The sequence below is a fragment of the Anolis sagrei genome, chromosome 3 (assembly GCF_037176765.1).
Source record: "Anolis sagrei isolate rAnoSag1 chromosome 3, rAnoSag1.mat, whole genome shotgun sequence".
In the NCBI taxonomy this organism is placed as follows: domain Eukaryota; kingdom Metazoa; phylum Chordata; class Lepidosauria; order Squamata; family Dactyloidae; genus Anolis; species Anolis sagrei.
Genome location: NC_090023.1, coordinates 21,156,691 through 21,183,237, shown reverse-complemented (window position 1 = coordinate 21,183,237; position 26,547 = coordinate 21,156,691). Strand labels below are relative to the sequence as shown.

General features: G+C 39.2%; 1 pseudogene; it reads left to right on the top strand.

Moving 5' to 3' along the window:
* Window positions 1-7,268: 7,268 nt before the first annotated feature.
* Window positions 7,269-26,547, top strand: part of LOC137096550 (protein NDRG1-like) — a 94,587-nt pseudogene continuing 75,308 nt past the window's right edge.

Below are 26,547 nucleotides of genomic sequence, written 5' to 3'. Positions count from 1 at the left end.
GGCACACAATAACAACATAAGTTTTTTACTTCTGAATGTTGAAATTTTTCAGTATTCAGGATTTTAAAAATCAAAAGTGCAAAAGATGCATTTTTAAAAAAATTGGGACAAATCCATCTATCCACATAATCTAATACCAATAGCACTGTATGCAGCACAGTGAACAGATTACATTTTATAAGGATATAGCAAAATGTGCACATTTCTTCATAATCAGGATGGCAATTAACCTTGGGTTTTTTTTAAAAAAAACATATAGGAGGAACTGAAACTGACAGGTCCATATTTCCAGGAGGAGGGCCTTGAGTGCTTAGTTCTTAAAATTTGGAGTTTCAGTATATAGTCTTCATAATGTTAAATTAGGTTCCTTATCTTGAAGCACTATATGGTATGAAGTGCAAGATAGCCCTTTTTGCCTTTTGAATTTTGCTTATGGAGACGGGCCCGTAGCCAGGATTTCGTTTCGGGGGGGGGGGGGGCTAAAAAAATTTCAGGGGGGGGGGTTCGGGGGGGCTGAGTTTCGGGGGGGCTGAGTCTGAATGAAAGAGGGTTTACCCTAGCAAACCTTTTGTATCATTACCCCAATACCCCCGTGTATATGGGATATATTGAGTATGGTGATCAGATCATGATATGAATAAACATAACAGTTTAAATAATGCACCAGTAAGGCCTTTTCAGGAACCACCATGAAAATTTCGGGGGGGGGGGGGGGTGAAGCCCCCCCCAAGCGCCCCCCCCCCCCCCCGCGTACATGGCCTGTATGGAGATAAGAGGAAATTTGGCCTTTGTTAAAAAGTTTAGAGAAAAATGGAACTGATAGGAATTTCTCATCTATACTTAGAAGATCCAGAACAGTGTCTTTAACAAATTATCTCTCTCGCTCATTAATTCTGTTCACCTATTTGTCTCCTTTTCTCTATTTCTCTTATTACAGTACAATCATTGTGATTAATACAACTGAACTATATATGTCTCATAGAAACTATAAAAAAACAAACAAAGCAGAAGTGTTAAAGTGGCCTAACAAACTTCTTAAACTGCTGAAGGCACAAAATGAAATAATGCTATATGAAAATGAAGATACTTTCTCTTCTTTGTCACTCTAAAAAATAAATATGGTGTGTAGAGTTATCTGAATCATTCTGTAGTCTAAAGAAAACACAAATGCATTTGATGTTTCAAAAAAACATATCTGTCCCGTGGCTCTTTCCTTCTATAGAAAAAGGTATAGATATGGATATATTTCAGGGGAAAATTGAGATTGCACTGGGATAAGGAAAATGTCACATAAAATAACAATTATTATTGTTATTATTAATTCTATATTGTTACAGATTCATTATCTAGAGCTATGGATCCATAACTGCTTCTTATTCAGTAAGTCTATATAATCTTAATGTTAGACAATGTAAATGCCCCACCAAAAAAACCAGAAAGTCATTTTGGTTAACAATTTGAGATCAAAGAGGATGACTTTTCAGTTCTTCTACCAGTGCATGAAGCCTCAACAATCAGAAGTAGGATCCATTGCAATCAATTATTGAATTCTTTATGCCAGCGGAAGAGGGCTGTAAACAGCACCTTCATTGTATGATTAGATGAACAGCCCTCTTTCACTCAATGGAGCTGCTGCTGTTAAGGTGGGACTGGGTGTTCAGTCTGGAAACATTACTTAGTTATAGACGTAGAGACATATGTCTAAGTTATAGACACATAACGAATTAGAAGTTCTAGGCATATTGACGGGACATTTCCTTTTACACTTACATCTGACATTTTCCTCCCAAGGCAGTTTAAGAAAGGTTAAAATAGAAACAGCTAAAAAAAATCCCATCATATTAAGTGTGTGTGTGAAACACACTCTCACACACATACATACTAGGAGAATGTGTTTAGCAACATTAGAGGCTTTAATATGAGAAATCGATAGATACTTTCTCCAAAGCTTTAACTATAACAATAGGTTTGTTTTAACATACTTTTCTGTGTGCCTTAAATAGTAAGTAGCATTCAACTTGGGGCTATAGACAGGCTCTGACTCTGAGATTTTTTGTTTGCTTCTTTCCTTAAGTGCTGCTCTTAGCTGAACTCTTTTGCTAGTTTCTTTCCAAGTTACAGACCCTTGGGATGCTCAAATGTGAAATAGGATGTGTAATAAAGAGAAATTGTACTGTGTCATAACAGGATGATTGAGGATAGCAAAAAAGGCATTTGTTCTCCTGCTGTAGGCTATTTCTATGAAAGGGTGGTATTTTCCACAGCTCCTGATTATGGGAGGGCATTCTCCACGATTGCCTTGACAGAGAAATCGTGACACGCTCTGGTATTTTACGTTTTAAGGATTATCTCAAATTACTCACCTCACAGACTTGCGTCATGTCATCTGTCCAAGTGAAAACTGAACATTTGTGAATTTTGCTTCTATCATGGAGCGTCAAGTAGAAAAGAGAAAAAACAAAACATTTTGCACCTAATGGTCAATATTTTGGATTAGATCAGCTATCTCCAGTTGCAAGTGTGAGATCATTTCCTGCTCTTGAATCGGAGGCTCTCAAATTCTATCAACTGTCTCTACCCACTAATATTCATTGGCGATACGAAATAGCTGAGTTTAATGTACCCTTTTTCCACTCTGCAAAGTCTTCCTCCTCTCTGGGAGATGAGGATCCTATATATGCGCACATATTCTTAGAAAAGGTATACATGGATGAGAATGGAGAAAAAGAGTTTTTTTTTAGAGAAAGTGATTTTATTCTAATCAAACTATCTTACATTAGCAAAATGACAAATTGTTCATTTGTGTGGATGTCATGTAGAAGTAAGTACAAGGGAAGTTACAAAAAGTCCCAAGTCATAATTAGTCAAAGTTAGATAAAACATAAGCTCTAATACAACTAACTAAATATCCTTACATCCTTATTATACTGCTAGCATTCTAGGTCCTTGGGATGTCCCTTGGAAGTTGAAAGCTTGGAGCTCTCATCCAGCCTACAACCAGTCTCCCTTAGGGATGGTGATACTGTCAACAACCCCTACCTTTTCATCAGTTTCAAAGTCATGGAATAATAGAAACATAGAGTTGGAAGGGCATTGGGTCTAAATCCCTGCTCAAGGTAGTATCTCCAACTAGAATATTCCAAGAAGCTAGTTGTCTAGCCTCTTTGAATTCCCACCCCAAAATAAAGAGACCAGACACAAAATATGCAGGTAATCAGTGGTAAACTGGCTTGGATTTCTGGGAGTTGTAGGCCAAAACACCTAGGGACCCACACACAGGTTGAGGACTACTGAGTTAAAGGGCAATTTTATTTTGACATATTTATTTACTATAACTTCTAGGGTACCTAGCAAAATGAGTTACCCTGCCAGGGAAAATAACTTGCTATCAATAAATACTGTGCTAGAAATCTGGTGGGGAAATGTCCTTCGACCAGGGATCACTTCTATTGACCACCCCCAGGTCCATCCTTGTACTAGCTCACCAAGATCCCAAGGGCTACCCAACCTCTTTGGCTGTGTCTCGGCCAATCTAAAGTGGAAGGCCATTTGAAGGTGTTCTCCCACCATATTTAAGATTTTTTTTTAAGAGTGAGGTTTTTAAGAGAAAGAAACCCACAATTTACGTTTCCCCCCCCACCCACCCCCTGAGCTACAGAATTTAGAAAGACTACTATGGGAGGCCACCTTTCGTCCCAAAAGGTGGCTGACATTATGCATACCAAGATATCAGAAACCATTTATCTGCCACCAAAAAGAGACAGGCATCTGTCTAATCCCTTTTCCCCACCCTGACTGGACATCATGTCCTTGGTTCCTTCCTTAAAAATGCTCCAAGAACAACAGCCCCCCCCCCCCCCCGACAGATATACCCTATGAGCCCTAAACAGTTCCGACTATCTGCAAATGATATTGAGATGTGAGATAACACCATCGCCTACCTGCAACATAGCTTTTGTCATTTCCTTATTAATCTTGTGCAAAGCCAAGTTCATCTTCTTTGGGTAACAATCCACAACCCACCTCAAATGTGGCAGCATGACTAGATCACAATTTTTGGTGAGTTCCCATGGTAGATCATATTTTGCCATTAATTCCCCATGGGTTCAAACTACAGGAAAGGAGATTCCACCTGAACATTAGGAAGAATTTCCTGACCATAAGACCTGTTCAACAGTGGAACTCTCTGCCTCAGAGTGTAGTGAAAACTCCTTCTTTGGGGGCTTTTATAAATGGCAATCTATTGAGGGTACTTTGTGGTTATGGTGCATGGCAGGTGGTTGGACTGGATGGCCCATCTGGTCTCTTCCAACTCTATGATTCTATGATCCCCCACGTTCTTATTTGCATGCTACCCTGGTGATAGAAATAATGGAATTAAATCTTTTTTTCTTTTCAGCAGCCTAATAAAATTGTGTGGGTCAGGTGGGGTAATTTTTGTTGTTGTTTGCCTTGAAGTCATTTCTGATTTATGGTGACTCTGTGGTGATCATGGCGTTGCTTGGCTTTTCTTGTTCAGAGGAAGTTTTCCTGAGGTGTAGAGAGTTTCCCAAAATCACCCAGTGGTATCCTTTACTGGAGACCAGGTATTCAAACTCTGGTCTTCAGAGTTGTAGACCAGTGTTCAAACTCTTATACCATGTTGGCTCTTGGATGGTACAATAGTTTTATTTATTTATTAACTTCATTGCTATGCCAGAATTACTACTCTATAAACTAGAAGTTAAAAATCTTAGCCACATTTCTAGTTCTGACAATGAGAATTAAACTTATTTGGATCACCTATATTCTATCTTCATGCTTTCAGATTTCTCTTTGTCTTCCACATGCTTTTTCTTTGGCATTTTCTTTACTGATAATATCTAGTTACAATATAACTGTCATTTAGCACCACACATTCAAGGTGTTTCGCTACAATAAAATAACATTTGGACATCAAAATTGACAAATGGAGTAAGTATAGAATCACAGTGTGATTTTCTAAAGCTAAATGCTTGTTCTGAAAATCCCAGAACAACAGATTTAGCTTGGGGAAAAACAAGTACCACCTGCTTGCAGTCACTAAATGGATTAATCTTTGCCCTACTATTTCGTGGCTGAAACAATTTTAAGTGCTGGAGTAAAACTTTGCACAGAAACAATATATGTTACATCAAGAATTACTTTTAATATGTCAGTTCTCTGGTCTAAAAATAATGTGTCAAACTTTTTTTCCTCTTTGTAGAATTTCAAAAGCAAAAGAAAGAAGATTATAATTTTATATAAAAGACAATGCCTTTCAACTGAAGAACTGCTTGCATTGTTTCCAAGAAACAACGTAGTCAGTTAATTTGATTATCTGCACTTCTAATTTTGGTCTTGATTAGTATAAATCATTCCCCCAAGTCATAAAAAATGACATGTAATAGTAATTATAGTAAGGAGCATAGAAGCAGTGTGTATTGTGGGGAAGGGCAGGGTGTGAAAGAGAGTTAATTTAATTTAGAAAGAAAGAAAGCTGCTGGGCTCCAAGTACCCACTTTCTACAATGCTGGGATTCTGGATGGGCCGTTGATACTAAAGGCACTCTGGAAAAGCTGACTTGGAGAGTTGTTTGGCTGGGGAAGGTGATTTTGTAACACAGTGTTTTCAGAGAATCTTTACCTGGGGTGTGAGGGCGATCTGGCCATGACATCTATCACCCCATTCCATGCTTGGTGGAAGAGGACAACCTCCCAGGTATAGAAGGAGTGTACCAGGGTCTCTAATCTTTGGTCTCAGGTGTCAGTGGTCTTTACCTTGAAGGACCTATTGTGAAAAGAGGCTTATTGAACCTGACAACTTTCTACTTGGCAATGGCTTTCTTTGCCTTCCCCTTAATGTCAGTATTACTGTACTGTATATATATATATGTGTGTGTGTGTGTGTGTGTGTGTGTGTATAGAGGGTGGGGGGGGGGGGGGAGAAAGTTTACCAGCATAGTACATTGGTCAAGAAAGAATTTCAGCTTGATTTTTATAATAATCCTGGAAAGCCTTTTTTAGAGCTTTTCCCTATGCTGGTGCAAGGGGGTGGAGTGGGGGTTGATGCAAACAGGAGGATTGAGGTGGTATTTTAGACCTTAAATGAACCATCCCATTTACTGAACCTTGAGTCCCCTTGAGGAGATATAGTGGAATATATATTATTATTATTTCCAAAATAGGTTCCACACCCTGGACCATACTTTAAAAACAAATTAACCTAAAATGGATTTACCAACCCAATGACATCAGTGTTACCAACCACCATTGAGATCCCTTTCACACAGCCATATAACCCAGAATATCAAGGAAGAAAATCCCATAATTTCTGCTTTGAACTGGGTTCTCTGAGCCCACACTGCCATATATTCCAGCTCAAAGCAGATAATGTGAGATTTTATTCAGCTGTGTGGAAGGGGCCTGAGTGGCAGACAGTAAAAGGAAAATAGACTTCTCCTCCATCTGGGGAATTCCAATCCAAAAGAGAAACCACTTGATTTTTTAAAATTTAGATAGTAGCTAGCAGGCTGTAGCCAGGATTTCGTTTCGGGGGGGGGGGGGGGGGGGCTGAGTTTCGGGGGGGGGGCTGAGTCTGAGTGAAAGAGGGTCTAGCCTAGCAAACCTTTTGTATCATTACCCCAATACCCCCATGCATTGAGTATGGTGATCAGATCATGATATGAATAAACATAACAGTTTAAATAATGCACCAGTAAGGCCTTATCGCGGACCACCATGAGAATTTTTTGGGGGGGGGGGGGGCTGAAGCCCCCCGAGCCCCCCCCCCTCCCCCCCGGCTACATGCCTGGTAGCTAGGACTTTTATTTGCAGTGATTCAGTCCTTAACTTGTTGGTTTTACTGCTTTTGTTCCTTTTTTTTAAAACAACTTTTGGGGCTTGTTTATACTACCAAAAAATGCACTCCCCTTGCAGGGAGTTTGCAGACATTGTGCAAACTTGATGTACAGTGTTCTTTCCAGTTTGTTTACAGTTTTGTTCTTTGGGCTTTAATGTTTTAATCTTGCCTTTTACTCAATAGTTTTGCAGAAAATTAGATATTTTGGCATATGGCCAGCCATCTGGGTGACATCATTTCAGACAGAGTTTAGGGAAGAAGTTAGTAGTGGGCAGAATGGTTGTTGGCAGTGATCATTCTGGGTTGAGATTACATTTTTTTTAATGAAGGTGCATGTGCATAGATATTTACATATCAGTACATCAATATTAGTGCATCTCTATTAGCAGAAAGTACATATATGATGCTCGATGGGGAAAAGAAAAGAGAGTGGCCATATCTATGTGGCTGAAAATAATGCAAAGATTGGAAAAGTAGTCCATCCCCCTAACAGTGAGTTGTATTCACAAGGGGAAAATGTGTAGCCAGTTATGGCAATCTCACCACAATGTAGGTTCTGTGTGTGGCATTAATGGGGCCACTGAAGGTTCAATGCAGACTGGGAAAATGCAGTGCCAAACAGATTCCTTTTTCCCATAAATGTAGACAAGCCCTTAATCTTTTAGCATTTTGATCCAATTCATGTTTAAGAAATGTCATAATTATAAACTGCTCTGAGGGAATTTTCCAGTTAAGTACTTGAGTGTATATATATGTATGTATATGTGTGTGTGTGTGTAATATTAATTTTAAAAAACTGTGTTGAGGTCCTTGTTGAAAGGACAGAACACACAAATGAAAAATAAATGTAATCACATTCTATTTTTATCCTGTCAACTTTCATACATTGTCACTAAGGAAAGGCAAACATTTGCTCAAGCATATCTGCCTATAAAAGTCATATAATGTCACCTCAGTGCTTTTATAATATTCATGTTCCATAGCAATGATTTCCAAACTGAGTTCTAAGGAACCCTGGAGTTGTTAATGATAAGGTGAGTCATGAAAGACAATCTCCTGTGAAGCATTCTGCCAAAACTGGCTGTGTCCTGCAGGACAGGACTTTCCTGAAGGAAGAATCAGTGTTTGTTCTCGGCTATTCTAGGGATCCACCATAGGACACAAATGCTTGAGAAGGGTCATTAACACATACACTGAAGACATATCTCATTAGGAAGAGCCATTGCATAGTCCAAGCTATTTGGCAGATTGCATCTCCCTATACGAGCCTACCCAAGCTCTGAGATCATCAGAAGAGGCCTTTCTTGGTTCCCCCAACAGTGTGAGCACAGTTGGTGGGGACACTAGAGAGGACCTTCTAGGTGGCTGCCCATTGACTCTGGAACTCCCTTCCCAGAAAGGCCAGAATGACTCCCTCCCAGATGTTCTTTCAGAAGCAGGATAAAAACATTTTATTCAAGTAGGAAGTTTTTAAAGAATGGGCCAGGGAGTGTTGTGCATTTTCAAGGATTTTTTAAAACATTTATTTATTTGAATGATATTTTAACTGAATAGTTTTAATAATTGTAGCATGTTTAATTCTATTCTAGTATTTACCTTTTCATATGACTCCAGTTGGAACTGACAAAATAATTTATGCCTTATATCACTACTTCTTAAATTGTGAGTTCTGACACCAAAAGAGGTCCCCTTAGCCCAGTGTTGGGGTCCCAAACATTTTTTGAACATCACCTACCTAGTGGTTGTTTCGACATTTCCAAGAATATTTTACAGTGGACTCTATAAAAATGCATAAAAAGGAAATTCAAGCAATTTAGCAAGCCTTGCAAATTGATTTGGTATCAGCGAATGTTTAGTTTTTATACCCGTTTTACATATCTATATACCAGGAGTCACATAAACATTTCTTGGGCTAAAAGAAGACACTAATGGAAAAGTTTAAGATGTCCTGCTCTATATCACTGATTCCTAATTATTATCCTCATGTTAACCATGTTGTTGCAGCAGCAGCAGTAGTTGTTGTTGTTGTATGCTTCAAATCATTTCCACCCTATGGCGACTCTACAATTGATAGACTGTGACTTGCCCAACATGGACTTCCATGGCTGAGCAGGGATTTAATCTCAAGAGTCGTACTCCAACTCTTAAACCACAACACCATGCTAGCTCTCTATGCAATCCTGTTCTGTATATGTAGGAAGGTGAAGCTAAACACAGTAAAAGAACAGGGAGAAAATGGGCTCACAAAATAGTTCACACTAATGCAAGGAGTTTTCCCTCTATGAACCACCAAGGATGTTAAAATCATCTGGGGAGGCCCTGTTCTTAGTCCCACCTCCTTCGCAAATGCGACTGGTGGGGACGAGAGACAGGGCCTTCTCTGTGGTGGCCCCTCGGTTGTGAAACTCTCCCCAATGATATTAGATCTGCCCCTCCCTCCTGACCTTTTGGAAAAAACTCAAATCAAGTGTTTGTGCAATAAATGGTTCAACTGGGAAGAGAATGTTTTAGTGGACCACAATTGACTGATTCAGATTATGTTTTGAACCAGCAAACTGTTTTAATTGAATGCTTATAATTGTTTTAATTGGGTTAATTGTAACTGTGTGTTTTAATGTATTGTTTTTTGGCATCTAATGGCTGCCTGCTTTAAGCCGTTCTGAGTCCCTGAGAAGGATGGGATAGAAATGCCAGGAAAATAAATAAATAAATAAATAATTTTCTTGGCAAGATTTCTTCTGAAGAGGTTTTCCATTGGCTTCCTCTGAGGCTGAGAGAGTGAGCCATGGCTGTTATGTATATGCACTGGGGCATCGTTCATAGGAAAAACATCTATATTTCCTGCCTAGTGGAGAGAATTAATGATTACTGCAATTGAAGGTAAGTGAGGGGAGGACAATCACTTATTGTCAAACACAGACTACATTGTTTGACTAAAATGAGTGCAATTTATCTTCCCCTTCTTAACAAGCCTTTTTCCTTTTAATACAAGGCAGTCATCACTCAGCATTCTTAAGTGGAATTGGTTTCTTCCCAAAGAGCCACTTCATTGTACAAGCCATTTCAGTTGTTCCATAAATGAAGATCTTTCCTTGCACTGCCACTGACACATTCATTATCCGCTCTCTGTTATCATTCTTCTCTGATGCTTTCCTGATATCTCACCAGCAGAAGAATCACAGAGAAAATCACTTTTGTGCCAGTCCTGCAACTAATCTAAAAGGCAATACTTTGCCATTCTTCAAGTCATTCTGCACCATTTACAAACAATCTCTTCCAAACTTGCCCTCTCCTGACTGCAGTTTTCTCTAATTTCATTTATAACATGGAATTGACTATATCCGCATACAGAAACGCACACATGTATGAACTTAGGTGCAGAAAACAAATTAACTGCCAATTCTGATTTAGCCATGTTTTCCACACTGACTTCTTGCTCCTCATTACAAGATATTGATGTTTCTTCTTTGATGTGTCTTGTTTCATTGTAAAAACTAAAACACTGCTTCGAGTTGGCATAGCTCAGGGAAATACCACCCAGTGCCTTCCAAATATTTCTGGATGGCAACACCCAGAATCCCTGATCATTGTTAGCTAGAGCTCACAGGAAATGTAGGCCAAAAATCTGGAGCAGACCAGCTTGCTTATCTCTATTGTGGCATCTAATTGTTCAAAAACAAAATTCTCTAATATAATTTTTTTACAGAAATAAGATGTGTCCCTTTTGCTAACTGGGATTTTTAAGGATATTCCTTCCCTTATAAAAATGAGGACATTGCATTTGCCAATAATAATTCTGCATGCTCACACATGTACACACACTTTCATGTGCTTTGGAAACTCTTCAGAAGCCAAGTATGTTGCTATGGGGAGAAGGTGATGGAATGAAGGCATTATGTCCCCAACTAAAAATTCTGCTCATCATGAAATATTCCTTATGTGCTCACATTTCCAGCCTTGCAGAAAGCACTGAAAAATAAGCCATGTTCACATTTCCTTTTGCTTATCTATTTTCTTTGTATATCTAAACTATACACTATACACTAAACTATCCACTAGGGTTTAGTTCCAGGATCCCTTGTGGAAACCACGGACATAGATGCTCAAGTGCCATTATATACAATTGTATAGTAAAATGATTTCCCATATAAAATGACAAAATTAAGGTTTTTCTCTTTGGAATTTGTTTTTTTTTTAATATTAGGAAGAACTTCTTGATGGAAAGAGCTGTTGAATGTTTATATTAGTTTATACTCGTTAATGTTTATACTAATGTTTATACTAGGTTGATTTTATGCTTTGTCTGAATGCTTAAATTTTATGTTTTAATTTATTTTAAGTTCATAGTTATATGTAGTAATTAGTTATTATGATTTTTATGTACTGTATGTTGGCATTGAATAGTTGCCATCAGGGGTGAGAATAGCAGCAGCAGCAACAACAACAACAACAACAACAACTTCATTTTTATACCCCACCTCCATCTCCCTGAAGGGACTCAGGCAACTTACATGGGGCAAAGCCCAGTCGATAGTTAAAACATAACATGTACAAAATGCAATAATCAATACAAAACAATTTAAGCAACATTATAAAAGCAGTATATCAATAAATAAATTGAACAGTGGAATACACTATTTCAGAGAGTGGTAGAGTCTCCTTCTCTGTAGGTTTTAAACAGTTGGTGAATGGCTATTTGTTGGGAGTATGGCAGAGAGCTGGATTGGGTGGCCCTTGTGATCACTTCCAACTATAAGATTATAAGAGAAAGAAAGTATGATAGCAGGAAAAATGTATGATCTTCAAAGTTTACATTTTTGTCAGTATTGAAAAGGAATTGCCATACTGAAGATATGTACATAGTTGTGTACACCTGCATGTTGCTAAAATTATTTTTTAAAAATGTGACAACATAAATTTTACTTTTTGCTCAAACTAACTCAACAGAAAGTAGGTGTACATTCTTCACAACTAGAAATGTATTTTCTATTAGGCAGGGGAAGGATATTACAAACTATTTGAAAAAAAATGTTTGAAAAAGGGGCCTTTCAAATGTCATGAAGCCCCAATAAAAAGAATCTGGAACAGACAAGAGCCATCTCATTTTGGGATATATTCCATGAAAAATTCACATGTGGTTGTTTTGCACAGAAAACATTTTCCATACAGAAAAAAAAGCTTTTTCTGCTATAATGAGCTTATTTGTCACAATATTTACATGTAGCATGTTTGCACAAAAAACAGTAATGTCTGCTGCAGAAAGTTCAGGTATTCTGCACCAATATTTATACATGCAAATTTTGTACAGAAAAAGTCCTAAACTGTGAACAATCTTTTGAAACTGTGCAGCTTTCAAAGTTTTCCTTTCAGCCAGAAGACAATGACTAAAATTAGTTGTTGCTTTCTTCTAGAAAAAAAAATATCAAAGTGAAAAGAAAAAATCAAAAATTACATCTATACATCATAAAGAACCTTTTAGAATTGGGTTGGGAGAGGCATATCTTCTGAATTTGTGACATATAATGAAAGCCTCCATTTAAATAATATCTTGTTTGAGGAACAAGAGCAATAAGGATATTAGAAAAATTGGTGAACAAAACATCAGGAAAACATGCATATATACCAGTCTGCTTGTTCAGAATTGTCCCTGACTGACAATAGATTTTTCCTAGCCATATGCATTCTCATGGTTTTATGGATAAAAGAAATAGTGTCTGTAATGGCATGGTACTCTCAGAGCTTTGTATTCTGAGAGCCAGCATGGCATAATGGTTCGAGTGTTGGAGTAACAACCCTGGAGAAAAGGATTCAAATCTGCACTTGGTCAGGAGAAAGCATTGGGGGACCTAGGGTAAGTTACACTCTCTCAACCTCAGACAAAACCAATCCCTCTCTTGAAAAAATCTTGTTAAGAAAACCTGAGATAAAGTCACCTTAAAGTCATCCTAAACACAACAACAGTTCAGAGCTAGAGGTTTATTCTTTCCTTTGCTTTTCTTTTCAGATTCAGTTTTATGTGTGTTCTCTACCCAGCTAGCAATAAAGTAGCATGTTTATTTGCCTGGAGCAAGAAATGTGAGTCTGTTTGTTCTGTAGTTATTATGATAAGTGGAGGTGGTTTGGGTGCTTATTTCTAAAGGCTGAAATAAAGAGTAACTCAGAGTGTTTTGTTTTTGTAGTGATGCAAAGAATACACATGCATTTTGTTTGTCCTCAGCATGAAAAAGTTCATTGACATTTTAAGGTGTGCAATTGAGAAAATGGTCAACTTCTGCAAGGTATTTTGTAATTAAGACTGCTTTTTTGCAGAGGGGGGAAACGTGTGCAAAAAATTTTTGGGGTAAAATTCCATTTAGTATAAGGTTCCACCTACACTACCATATAATCCAGTCTCTGAATCTAGATTATCGGTTTTGAATTGGATTATACAGCAGTGTAGTTCCATCCTAAGTCCCCACAAGTAGAGCTGCAGATTAACTGGGCCATTGTAACCCCTTATTCAGTTTCAAGAATGCACTACTGAATTAAGACAGCATGTGTATATAAATGTACAATGGGCATCCATGTGCAATAGCACCTCAGTTGCAACACTACTTCTGCATTTTTCTATTCAATGTGGACATTTTGTATGAGACAATAATGTGAAACCTTTTTACTAAGCCTTAAGCATTTGTAAGACAATAGCTGGATTGCAGACCGAGGTTTTGAGTGTGTTTTCCTTTACCTTTCTTCTGGTCTGGTCCTCACATACTCTCCACATGAGGAACAGAGGAAAGGGAATTCTTCCTATGACTTCCCTTCTGCCTCCTCATCACATCACCCCAGAGATGGCCCAAGAGGTCTCTTCCAACTCTATGATTCTATGATTCCTGGTTATTGAATGGTATCTTGATCTATCTCTATAGCTAATCAGCTATAGAGATAGCTGTACACAGAACCTGACTGGCTCCCATTGCAGGGCTGGAAAAAATAAAACAGACTTTAGCTTCTGGATCATCAGCAGTGGAACTCTCTGCCCCAGAGTGTGGTGGAGGCTCCTTCTTTGGAAGCTTTTAAACAGGGGCTGGATGGCCATTTGTCAGGGGTGATTTGAATGCAACATTCCTGCTTCTTGGCAGGGGGTTGGACTGGATGGCCCATGAGGTCTCTTCCAACTCTTTGATTCTATGATTCAATGCTGTTGGAGCGTTATGATCATCCAGCAGCTTAGTAGGAGCTTGGACCATGTGTGCAGAGGCCTTTCAGTAGAAATTGGCAATTGTGAGAGGTTAGGGGGCTGCAATACCCTCCTTTGAGTCCTCGAGGGGTCCACCCATTCTGCCAGGAAACAGGAAAATGGCATTCAAAGCATCCCCGACAGATGGCTATCGAGCCTCTGTTTAAAAGCTTCCAAGAAGGAGCCTCCACCACACTCCGGGGCAGAGAGTTCTATTTTTGAACAGCTTTCACAGTTAGGAAGTTCTTCCTAATGTTCAGGTGGAATCTTCTTTCCTGTAGTTTGAAGCTTTTATTCTGCATCCTAGTCTCCAGGGCAGCAGAAAACAAGCTTGCTCCCTCCTCCCTATGACTTCCCCTCACATATTTATACATTACTATCATGTCTCTTCTCGGTCTTCTCTTCTGCAGGCTAAACATGCCCAACTCTTTACAGTGCTTCTCATAGGGCTTGTTCTCCAGACCCTTGATCATTTCAATTGCCCTCTTCTGGACACATTCCAACTTGTCAACATCTTCCTTCAATTGTGGTGCCCAGAATTGGACACAGTATTCCAGGTGTGGTCTGACCAAGGCAGAATAGAGGGGTAGCATGACTTCACTGGAGTGGAAGGAGAACCAAGCTTTGCTCTCCAGACAGAACTGAGGGTCATTTCTCCTCCATCTGGGTGATGTCAGATGGACAGTGTCTAAACGCACCTCTACAGTCATAAAGTGATTCTGGGAAAGAATTGCACCTGTAAACCAGAGCAAAGACATTGTGCAAGGAGGAAAGAGATACCCCCATATGCAATTCACCCAAAGTACTTACACTAGCAAAAAGAGGAGTTACACCATTTTGTCCAAAGTCCTAACTTAATAGTTTAAGTTGTATCTCAATTTCTGAATCAGAAGGTTCATGCGGCAGAGGTTACTCAGCACTGCAGCTGAGACACATTGCTAAATGCAACTATACCTGTATGATGTCTCTTTCCATGGAAAAGTCAGAATATGTAACTATCCTTTCTAGTATAATATAACTTCCATTTCATTCCCTGCTTCTCTGCTGTGCCTCTTGGGTCATAAAACCATGTCATTACATGCAATCTCCAAATAGGATTGGAAAAGCACAAGAGACTTCCAGATAAAAGCATATAGTTTGAAAAGTGACTGAATAAAGTGATCTTATCTCCAGTGAGAAGGAAGCCCCAAGTGACCTGCTGAGACCCCCATTGATAACTAGTGAAGAGGTAAAACATTGGAGAGGGAGATGATGGAAAGGTAGCCATTATCTTGCACATTTTGCATCGAGTCATTTCATTATAATGTGTTCTTCCTCCTGATACTCTTAACTCAACAGGGAAATGCTTTGTGGTTTATTAGAATTGGGTCTCTCCTGTGAGACAGGAGATATTACAGGTCTTGCCTGTTTAATGCAGTTTCAATCTTTGCTCTCGGGAGTAGATACCATTTGCACACTCTCAAGTGAACAGAATTTGAAATTTGTTCTGATCAGTGCCCTCCTTTTCTCCTCCTGCTTCAATTAGCAGAAGATATTGAAGCTGTGAATAACCTGCCAGGCCATCCTTCCTGGGATGTTTGCAGAAGCAAGTGGACTATTTTATCAACATATTGCACATGGAAATGGATCATTTCTCAATAATTTTCTCAACAGTTCAGCAGGCATGCTAGCTAAGCAACAAGCAATTTCAGCTGCAGCTTTTTTCCTGTTTTTATTACCACAACCACTTCTTGAAATGAAAGACTCTTGCAACATGGAAGACATTTTTGATCTGAAGGCTAATTTGTTCTTCTCCATGGGAAATTAATATGTTCTTAATGCCCTCTAGATCAGGGCTTTTTTTATCTTTTTCTGTTCATGAGCTTTACCCGAGATTTTTTTTTTTATAACCCCTTTCCACTCAAGAAACGTTGATATGCCCCCAAGTATATAGTTAAATTCTCACCATTCCACCCAAGACATTTTTTCATGAACCTTTTCCACTCAATTTTTTATATGACCCTAAGTATATGCATATATAGTAAGTGTAAAAGTCAAACAGTTTTTGCAAGTCTTGCTAAACAGGCTGATTTTTCTTTTTATAGAGTACAGCTGAAGCTTTTTTTTTTTGCTGAGTTCACTGTAAACACTGCACTTGTTGCACCCACAGTTTTACTACCTCATCACAGAGTGTGATTTGCCAGTTATACACCGCTTGCTCTCTACTTTTAGCATGGAGCCCGTTACACAACACATAGGGACTTTCTGCAATGATGAAAGAAGAGGGGAAGTGGCACATGCCACCACTGTGGAGACAACACAGAAATCTTCCTGTGTTGCCTTACCAGCAATGGAGGGAAGCCAGATGGTGACACTTCCCCGCTTGGGATGAGGGGTATGGCAAGTCATGCAATGCTGATTGTGGAGCAATTGATTCCCCATGACCCCCACTGGAAGGCTATGAATTCACCACGATGCATGGAGATCAGGTTGTTAGCCATGATCTAGACCAACACAGTGAACTCTTACTAAAAGGAAAGGGTCAGCTGACTAAGCAGAATCACTACGGATTATGCTCTTGTGATTTAGTCCATGCCATACCTGCATGACAGATCCCCCAACCCCCACCACCCTCTTAGACCATTAGCATGCAGTGATGAGATGGGGTCCCAGTAGTATTAAATGTTCATTATAAGAGCCTAGTTCTAACACTGGAAATACGGGAGGATATCAAAACTAACAAAACACCAACTAGGAAATATCAGGAAAGCACTATTGTGTAGGACAAAACTGATTCCCACCACATTTCAGAATTTCATGTTGTAACTAGCACATACTGAGTGAAGATGTGAAAGAAGCCTTTGTTTTCCTTCCTCCAAAGTAGATTAATGTTTGTTTGGTTTATAAATATGTAGATTGAAAGTTAAGTAACTAGCCAGAGGAGTGATAGAATATTTAAGACATTTATTGCTATTATAGTTGTGATTTATTTCAGTAATAATGCATACATCCAGATGAAGAATGTAGGAAACCTTATTGTCTTCAAGGGAAAGCTGTTGCTCATCACCACTGATGGGTTATAATTTCCACCAACTGGAGAACAGCATATATTCTGTGAGATGATGATGAATATAAATATGATGATGGTTTGCAAGTCTATCATCTGTACCTAACTCAATCTCTCAATTAATAATCTTCACGGCCTGTATCCTATTGATAGTGCTTGCTGGAGCAGTTTAATTGAATCAGTGGCATTTGCCTACATGTTGAATCATTCTTCAACTAACCAATAGCATTCAGTGCAAAATCTGGCAGAAAGAATGAGCAAGAAACTATTTTAAAGTCTACAAGGAGCATTTTTAAAACCTAGAAAGAACTATTTTAATCCATTTGCTTTAAAGTAACAAGATCTGGAATATTTCTTTTCCCATTCGGAACCGAGTAAGTTAAGGTATAGTCATATTTTAACTCTTTATATACCTTGAAACCTTGACTTTCAAGTGAACCAACTTATGAGTTTTTTCAGATATGAACCATCATTTGTTCCAGTTTTTTTGCTTTGACATGTAAGCAGAGATTTGAGTAACAAGCTAGAACAAGAGCTAGCACTAGAGTCCGCCACCTGCCATCTTAAACAGGGCTTTAGGGAGCAGCCCTGAAGCTCCTTGCTCTTGTGAATTATTGCTCTTGTGAAGATTAAATGAAGTGTTATCTTGAAGAAGAAATACATACTCTACAGTTTATTTCTTTACATTCTCTTTTATTATGTATTATTATTTTATACATTATTTATAATGTATATTTTTCCTATTTAAAAACACATTAAAACATTGGTGTGGTTTTTGGAGGGACTGGAATGGATTAACTGCATTTTAATTCACTTCAATGGGAAAATTTGATTTAACATATGAGCAATTTCAGTTAAGAGCTCAGTCACAGATCAAATTGAACTTGTAAGTCAAGGTATCACTGTAATACATTTGACTCTGTACAAATCCATATTGCACTTTCATCAGCACTACTAAATTGTCTTCCCAATAATTACTGAATTGGCATATTTCATCATGAATGATTTAGACAGTGTCAGTTAGCAGAGTGGAATGGACAAAATGACAGACCACTGCACCAAGGAGCCAACAAATCATAACAATTAAAAGGCAACAGAGGAAAGATATGATGGAGATACAAAGACACCAAGAGATACATTTGATGAAGTGATTAAACGCTTTAGTGGGTTACACATTTAAACTGGGTGTTGAGGAAAGTGTAGTGACACCATACAAGTTGTAGTGTATTAGCTCTCTTGGCTTCACATGTATTACCCTGAATGGAATCCTGCCAGCTAAAATAGTTCCAATAGCAAGTTAGCACATAGGTAAATCCAGTACATTCAATGGGTCTACTAATAATATCATTTAGGCTTTTGTGTTGCATAGAATATTTTTATCTTCATTGTCCCCGGTGGCGCAGTGTCCCTTGTGCCGGCAGGACTGAAGATCGACAGGTCACAGGTTCAAATCCAGGGAGAGTGCAGATGAGCTCCCTCTGTCAGCTCCAGCTCCTCATGCAGGGACATGAGAGAAGCTTCCTACAAGGATGATAAAACATCAAAACATTCGGGCATCCCCTGGGCAATGTCCTTGCAGACGGCCAATTCTCTCATGACAGAAGTGACTTGCAGTCTCTCAAGTCGCTCCTGACATGACCAAAAATCTTCATTGTCAATAGGATGTGGCGTGGCGGGAAGGCCTTATAGCAGCTTTTCACAAAAAGAAGCCAAGAAGGACAGTAAATCTGGAACTCAGGGACAAAAGTTAGAAAATGTATATTTGGTACTAGGCATGTGCAAAAATTTGGAAGAATCAGAATTCGAAAGAAAATTGAAAGTTTTCTAAGTCTGAAGCCATATCCAAAGCATTTGTGTGGCCTACACCAAACATTTTAGAATTGAAACTTACTCCATACCTTTTCATTTCAGTTTTGTAAATCTCAGACAGTTTCAGTGCAAGGAAGGAAAGCCATTAAGTCAAAAAGGCTCCCTGCCTGCCTTAGTTCCTTGCCTTGCCATTCCTCCCCCTGGAATGAATGGAGTCTTGGCATTAGGAGTAATGAGCAGTGCAGTTTGGAAAAGGAAGGAGCCAAATGCCAAAGAATTCAAAAGGCTCTGCTTGGATGCTCACTGGAGGGAAGGATATTATAGGCAAAGATGAAGTACTTTGGCCACATCATGAGCAGACAGGAAAGCTTGGAGAAGAGAATGCTGCTGGGGAAAATGGAAGGAAAAAGGAAGAGAGGCTGACCAAGGGCAAGATGGATGGATGGTATCCTTGAAGTGACTGGCTTGACTTTGAAGGAGCTGGGGGCAGCTATGGCTGACAGGGAGCTCTGGCATGGGCTGGTCCATGAGGTCACAAAGAGTTAGAAGTGACTGAATGAATAAACATCAACAACAATCTTTTCCCTTATACTGTTATAATTTTATACTGTTTTAATTGTTTTTAAACTGTATTTTTAAAATGAGCTGCCTTGGGTTCCACTTAGTGAGAAAAGCAGCATATTAAACAAACAATGAAATAAATAACAGCAAAGTGAACACACAGGTAAACACAATTCTAATTAGGGCTAACAATGAGATTTGGGCTCAGGTGGAACAGTTGCACTTGTGGAACTTCACTAATACAAACACAATCTGATTACAGCTACTGCACATTAACCAAAAAAAGTACAGCCATATCTGTTAGGGAATTTACACAGGCATATGACCCCAAGAGATATGCTGGAACTTCTATCACAGATCTCATTTCTGCATTTTCTGGTAAAAAACAACAACATAAGTAACAGCTTTTAAAAATACATTTCAATCTGATCTGCAAACTAAAATCTAGTACATAGTGAGTTTGTTAAAAGGGCAGAGCAGAGTGCCTGACTTTTATATATTTGAGTTACAAACCCAGTAAAGGATGAAAAGAGTCAATGCAAAGCAACATCATATTATGATCCCCCGTTGTAGGCCACTGAAGAGAGGGAGGAACTGAGACCTTGGAAGATGCCTGTCTCCTGAAGCGAAGGTGTTATGACGATAATTGGTATCTTGGGTTTTTAAACTACAAATTATTTCCCCATTAACATCTCCCTTCCAGCTGACCTTTTATTGATTTTGACTGTAATTTTTACCTTCCTGGCAAACTGTGCTCTGTTTTTCTGTGAAACTTAGTTCCCTGACAAGGCAGAAACATTATTAGCATTTCTTATATTATGCATTTAATCAGCTCTTCCAATCTGCCTCCAAGGGTTGTGTTGGCAGATTTAAAAAGCAAAGCTCTTAAAAAAAGAATAATGTACTTTTGATACTCTTGTTGCACAGGCTTGGAAATTTCCAGAACTTCAAACTTTATTTTTAGTGGGAGCAACTTCTAGAATCCCCCATCACAATGCCATTGCAATGACATCAGCCGTACTGGTTGGTAGGACTCTTCTCAGCATTATATCCCCTTCATTTTTTTAAAAAAAACTTCAAAATACTCCAGTAGAGCATTTCACAGATGGGACAGTCAAAACTGGATTAAGGCATGTTGAGGGCTATCTAGGAGAAATGTTGATCATGAAAGGTTTATTCTTATGATGTCAAGCCATGGCACTCCCCCTCCACAATGATATATAGACCATAAAGAGATTCCTAGCAAGATATAGGATTTTTTCCTTTATTTTGTTTAACATTTCCTACAACTCCAAAGTTGTGAGATTTTGAAGGCACTAGAGGCTAGAGGATGGACAAAGCAGCAGCTGCACCCAAAAATCTAACCCTTCAATAAATGTATCAACTTGAGATTTTATGTGTAACTTGTATCATTCATAAAAGTATAAACTGTATCAACTGAATGAATCAAAATGTATCTAGTAGGCAGCTACCTCTCCATGTCCTCAGTTTGCATAATCCCTTGGGAAACGAGATCATGGCCAGCTATTTCCCAAGCCAGATAAATATCAAAACCTTAGTGTGTATATACAGTGAGATGATCCTCTTAGTCACCAAGATAAGCTCAAGATGTTTGTTCATTCAACTTGAGGCTGATAGTATGCCACTCCCGCAAAAGAGGGGGCTCTGCAAACATGAATTCATTAACTTTCTGAATGGGCAGCCAAGCCCCTGATTATCTGAAATGACCACCTTTGTCTTTTGGGTCTTGCACCCTCTTTTTCACATAGAACTGGACACTTGAGTTAATCAAAGATTAATCTGCATATCCATATCACCACTTCCTCCAAGTTGATGCCCTCATTGGAGGCATCTCTGCAATGGATTGATCTTTTAAACTGACCAACTACCACTTCTCTTTCTTCCCACCACAGGAATCTCCTTTTGTGAGCTGTGACATCAGAGGAACTTCCAGCCAATCCTGGCATGCATCCTAGCCTGTCTCTCTTTTCAGCCCGTCAGGGGAGGGAAAGGGAAGTCTGAATAGCTTTTAGAAATGTTTAAAATGTCATGTATTTTTCCTATGCTTGTACTATTCAAAGTGAATTGCTTGTACTTGCATCCCATTTGGCCAAATCATAAGAAAGGTCTGTAGCTTTGACTTTAACCTGGAGTGCTTGTTCTCAATCTGGGCTGATCTGGTTTAGCAGAAGCTTGCCAGGCACGAACCTCCTTATCTGAGATCCTAGTTGAAATCACAACACTTGCATGATAACAAGAGACTGCAAGTCAACCATTGTCATCATCATTGCCATCTTCATCTTCCTCTCCTAATTATCTCCATAGCCCAAGGAAGGGTATGTTAAGGTTACATCAGAGAGATCTGACATTTCCAAGACATTTGTGTATATTTCTATGTGATGCTACATCTAACATGTTGATACATTTTGCCTTGTTAAGTATGACTTGTTGCATCTTTCTTACCAGTCAGCTGTTCCTTTTGTACCTTCTCTATGAATGTGCTTAACCACAGAAAATTTTAAAAAAACTGAAATAAAGTTAATTTTAAAAAGCAGAAAATGGGCCATTAGTTCTATGCCTTTACATCCCCCCTCCTAAATTGAAGCAAATATTGCTGCCCCAAAAGTATATGCTTTGGGTTTTGTTTTTTTCCATAATGTGCCTTGGGAAATTCTCAACATGTCAGGGCTGTTGTTGCCAAAAGTGGGGAGCAGGCAGTGGAAGGAAGGCATTATTCCCTGAACTAAGAATTATATCCCCAATAAGCTTTTTCTTTTGTTTGAAATTTCTTGCCTTGCAAAGAGTGAGTCATTTGAAATTGTTCACACTCATATATGCTGCATTATTATTCCCATAGTCACTTTGCCTGTCCAATTTCTTTGGATACCTAAACTATTTCCAAACATTCAGATGCAAAACAGAATTCTTATTAAGGAGGCAATGCCTCCCACACCATAGCTACACTCTTTCAGCAGGCTGTGTCACCATGCAGAAGCATCCTGTCTAGACTAAAATCTCACTAACTATATGTGATTTTTTTTCTCCCAGGTCCCTATTTTGCCTGATTTCAATGGAATGCATGTTGTATTGTTTTGTTTTGGGGTTTTTTTTGGGGGGGAGGGGGGTGTTGTCTTTGTCATTGTTCAACATTGGCAAGGGATGACCAAGGGAAACATGATGTATTTGGAGCTGCTTTAAATACAGATCTATCTTTGGAGAGAAATGTGTGTCAGAGTGAGGTGGGAGAGACACAAATTAAGTTCAGCCTGACTTTATTAATACAGTCTATATCAGACATGGGCAAACTTCAGCCCTCCAGGTATTTTAGACTTCAACTCCCACAACTCCCATGGTAGATTGTTAGGAATTGTGAGAATTGAAATCCAAAACCCCTGCAGTTTGCCCATGCCTGATTTGTATACTATCAGCTAAGTCTGTGCTATAGAGGGGATAGCCTTACCATAGTTATACTGGAGGACCTACTGATTGCTAGAGGAGTATTCTCACATATTACGCACATACAAATACACACACACACACACAATGTTTTTACACTTTCAGAGACATTTGTCCCCCTAACCATATTCAGTGTGGGGGGTCCACTGTACTCTCTCTTGCAATAAAGCCTCTCCTTGTATAATACTTCACAATAACAAAAACTGGCTATTTACTGGAGGAGATTAATTCCGTTTCCTAGGGTTTTTCTATGGTAGAGACCATTCTCATGTGGGCTCAGCTAGTATTGAGAAACTGAGTAAGAAGATATCAAATGGTGATGAAAATATATCTCTGATCTAGTCCAGAATAGCTCTTAGGCATTCATACACAGTGATTCTCATCCTGACCATTCGGATTAGTAAAATACCCTTATGATTTATCTCTGTAACTGATTGGATATTTTCATAGATGATAGAATCTTTAGGAAAGGGACCATTTTTAGATAGGGAAATCCTATTTCTTAGATGAAATTATATGAAAGATATTCTTCCTTCAGGCTTTATACGAAGCACAAGGAAGTGATAGTGCTTTATTCTGCATGATGAACAAAGGCTACATCCCACAAAGGGAGAAGGAATATGAAGGAAGTTGGGAGTTTTCTAGAGCTCATAAACTTTTAAAGCATGGGTTACATTGAGAACATGAAATCAATCTCTGAATATAATAAAATGCTTTCTCAGCACATATTCCTGATGAGGGAAAGAAATCCTTGGTGATTTAATTTCTGATACAAGCAGTCCCCAAGTTACGAAAAATATAGGTCCTGTAGGTTTTTTCTTAAGTTGAATGTGTATGTAAGTTGGAACAAGTACTTTTAAAAATGTAACTCCAACTATACACACACACAAAACTCTCTATTTATATATATGTGTGTGTGTGTGTGTAGTGTATGTATGTGTGTATATATATATATATATATCAGTGGTTCCCAACCTGCAGACCACAAGACCTAAAATAAGGTCTGTGAGAGAGAGAGCAGGAAGAAAGGAAGGAGACACCAGCATGTAGCCCTCACCCTCACCAGTGTTTTCTCTGCTGGCCTAGAAGACTCACCTGGCAGCACTCATGAGGAGGCAAGAGAGAAGGAAAAGGAGAGAACTGCCCCATGATCACAGTGGAGACAAACATCAATAAAGAGCACGGGAGCCAGCGGGTTGGTCTGCACATGCGGAATAGGGCAGGCCACCCTCGGTTGCTAAGGTGACACCTCAGCTTGAGGTTTGGGCACAGGGCTGCTTGTGAGAATGAAGGGGCACCAATGCAGGAACATGGGCTCACCAGCACTCCAAATGTACAAGCTTAGGAGTCCCTTCAACAGCTCAATGTAGCTATGCAAGGAGGAAGCCATAAGTTGGATTCTTACTACAAAGGCTTTATTGCAGGGCCACAGCAATTTCAACAAACATGCATACAGGAATGGAATCAAAGAGTTTGTTGCAACCCCCAATGGGGCTGCAGAGCTTTCATCACTTTGGCAGTAAAATGAATATACATTTTCATTGATTTCCAAAGACAAATCTTTTCATTGAGAAAAAGGCTGAGAGGAAACATGATGCCATGTATAAATATGTGAAAGGGTATCATAAGGAAGAGGGAGCAAGCTTTTTTTTTTTTTTTTTTTTTTTTTTTTTTGCTGCCCTGGAGACTAGGACACGGAACAATGGCTTCAAACTACAAGAAAGGAGATTCCATCTGAACATTAGGAATAACTTCCTGTCTGTGAGAGCTGTTCAGCAGTGGAACTCTCTGCTCCGGAGTGTGGTGGAAGCTCCTTCTTTGGAAGCTTTTAAACAGAGGCTGGATGGCCATCTGTTGAGCATGCTTTAAATGCAATTTTCCTGCTTCTTGGCAGGGGGTTGAACTGGATAGCCCATGAAGTCTCTTCCAACTCTATGATTCTATTATTCATTGGTCTGAGCTAGCTATACAGATGCTTATTGGTTCTTTATGATTTTGACAGACATGATAGCACACGTGAGACTCTAACAATGGCACAACTATAGCACAACTATAATCTATTGTTCTCTGACCATGACTGTCTTAATGAATAAATCTTATCTGTTATTCTGTTGCAAGCATAACTCCGACTGGGAAACTTGGCAGTTCTAACTAGCCACTAGCTAGCTGGTTTTGACCTGATGTACTTTTATCCTTGAAAAGTAACTTCCTCTCTGCAGCAATGTTTTCTCAAACCATCAGTATTTTCTGTAACCAAAGGCCCTCGGCAGAAGCAGGCCAATATGGCAGTAAATCAGGACATACTGGCATTGGGAACACGATTGAAACTACATCTCACTCAAGGTGCCTCTTCCTTTTGCCATGGCTCCAAATCAGTCCAAGAGAGGAGGGGACAGGGGACCCCTGCGACTGATCTCAAAAACTGGGAAGCCAGGCTGGTAGCTGCCAGCTTGGAAGAGTTGCATCGGAGTCTGTTTTCTATAGGAACAGCTGCTAGATCCATTGGAAATGCAGGCCTTCCAATGAACTGCAGTCCTTGCTCAAGTGATGGTACAATGAGGCTTCCTGTGGCTCAGTCCACCTTTAAACCTCCTCCCTTTTCATTTTTGGCTGGAAGAAGGGCTTCCTCAGATGCTGTTTCCTGTTGTCTTTTCCTCTCCCCGTCACAGCAAGACCTTCAGGACATTTCCACACAGCCATATAACCCAAAATATCAAGGTAGATAATAAATGAATGAATGAATGAATTTAGTCCAAACTGCCATATAACCCAGTATTAACCAGATAATGTGGGATTTTATACAGCTATGTGGAAGGGGCCTCATTAGATCAGTGGTCCTCCAGGTGTTTTGGACTTCAGCTCCCAGCATTCCTGGCCATGGGCAAGCTGGCAAAGTCTTCTGGGAATTGGAGGCCCAAATTTATGGAGGTCCACAGGTTGTGCAAGCCTGATCTACAGTATAGTAATAATAATTATGATTATTAAAGACTCACTCGGCGGCATGAGTGAGGAAATTAGAGAGTTGTTAGCACCCATTGCACACATCAGTTGTAATGGAAAAGCAGCCCTTTGTAAGACTCTGTTTAGTTGCCCAAAGTAATTATTATTATTAATAATAATATTTGTTTTTATTTATTTATTGGCTTCATTTATTCCTCGTCTTTCTCACCCCCGCAGGGGAACTCAAGGCATTTTACAACTCCAGCAAGATTCAATGCTGTTTAAAACATATCCCATCAATTAAACAATTAAAAGACTAAAGCACAAGCTCCAGTAGATCTTCTGCACAAGTTCCAGTGGATTTCACCTCACTTTCTATCCCTGTGAAAATTAGATTTTGAAAAAAAATGGCTCCTTGTTGAAACAAGGATTGGTGATAAAGCCTCAGTCGAGACACCTTTTCTCTGTGATAATTCTTCCAGGAGTGGATTTCTCTTCCAAGGGGTAGATAGATTTCTCTCACTTGCTGTTGTCTCAATCTTGTTCTTAACTATGAGTCATTTGTAAGTTGGATGTTTGTAACTCAGAGGCTGTCTGTATTATTATTAGTTTTAAGGCGATAGGCTCAGCATATGATTAGACAGTTCAATTTGCTGGGGAT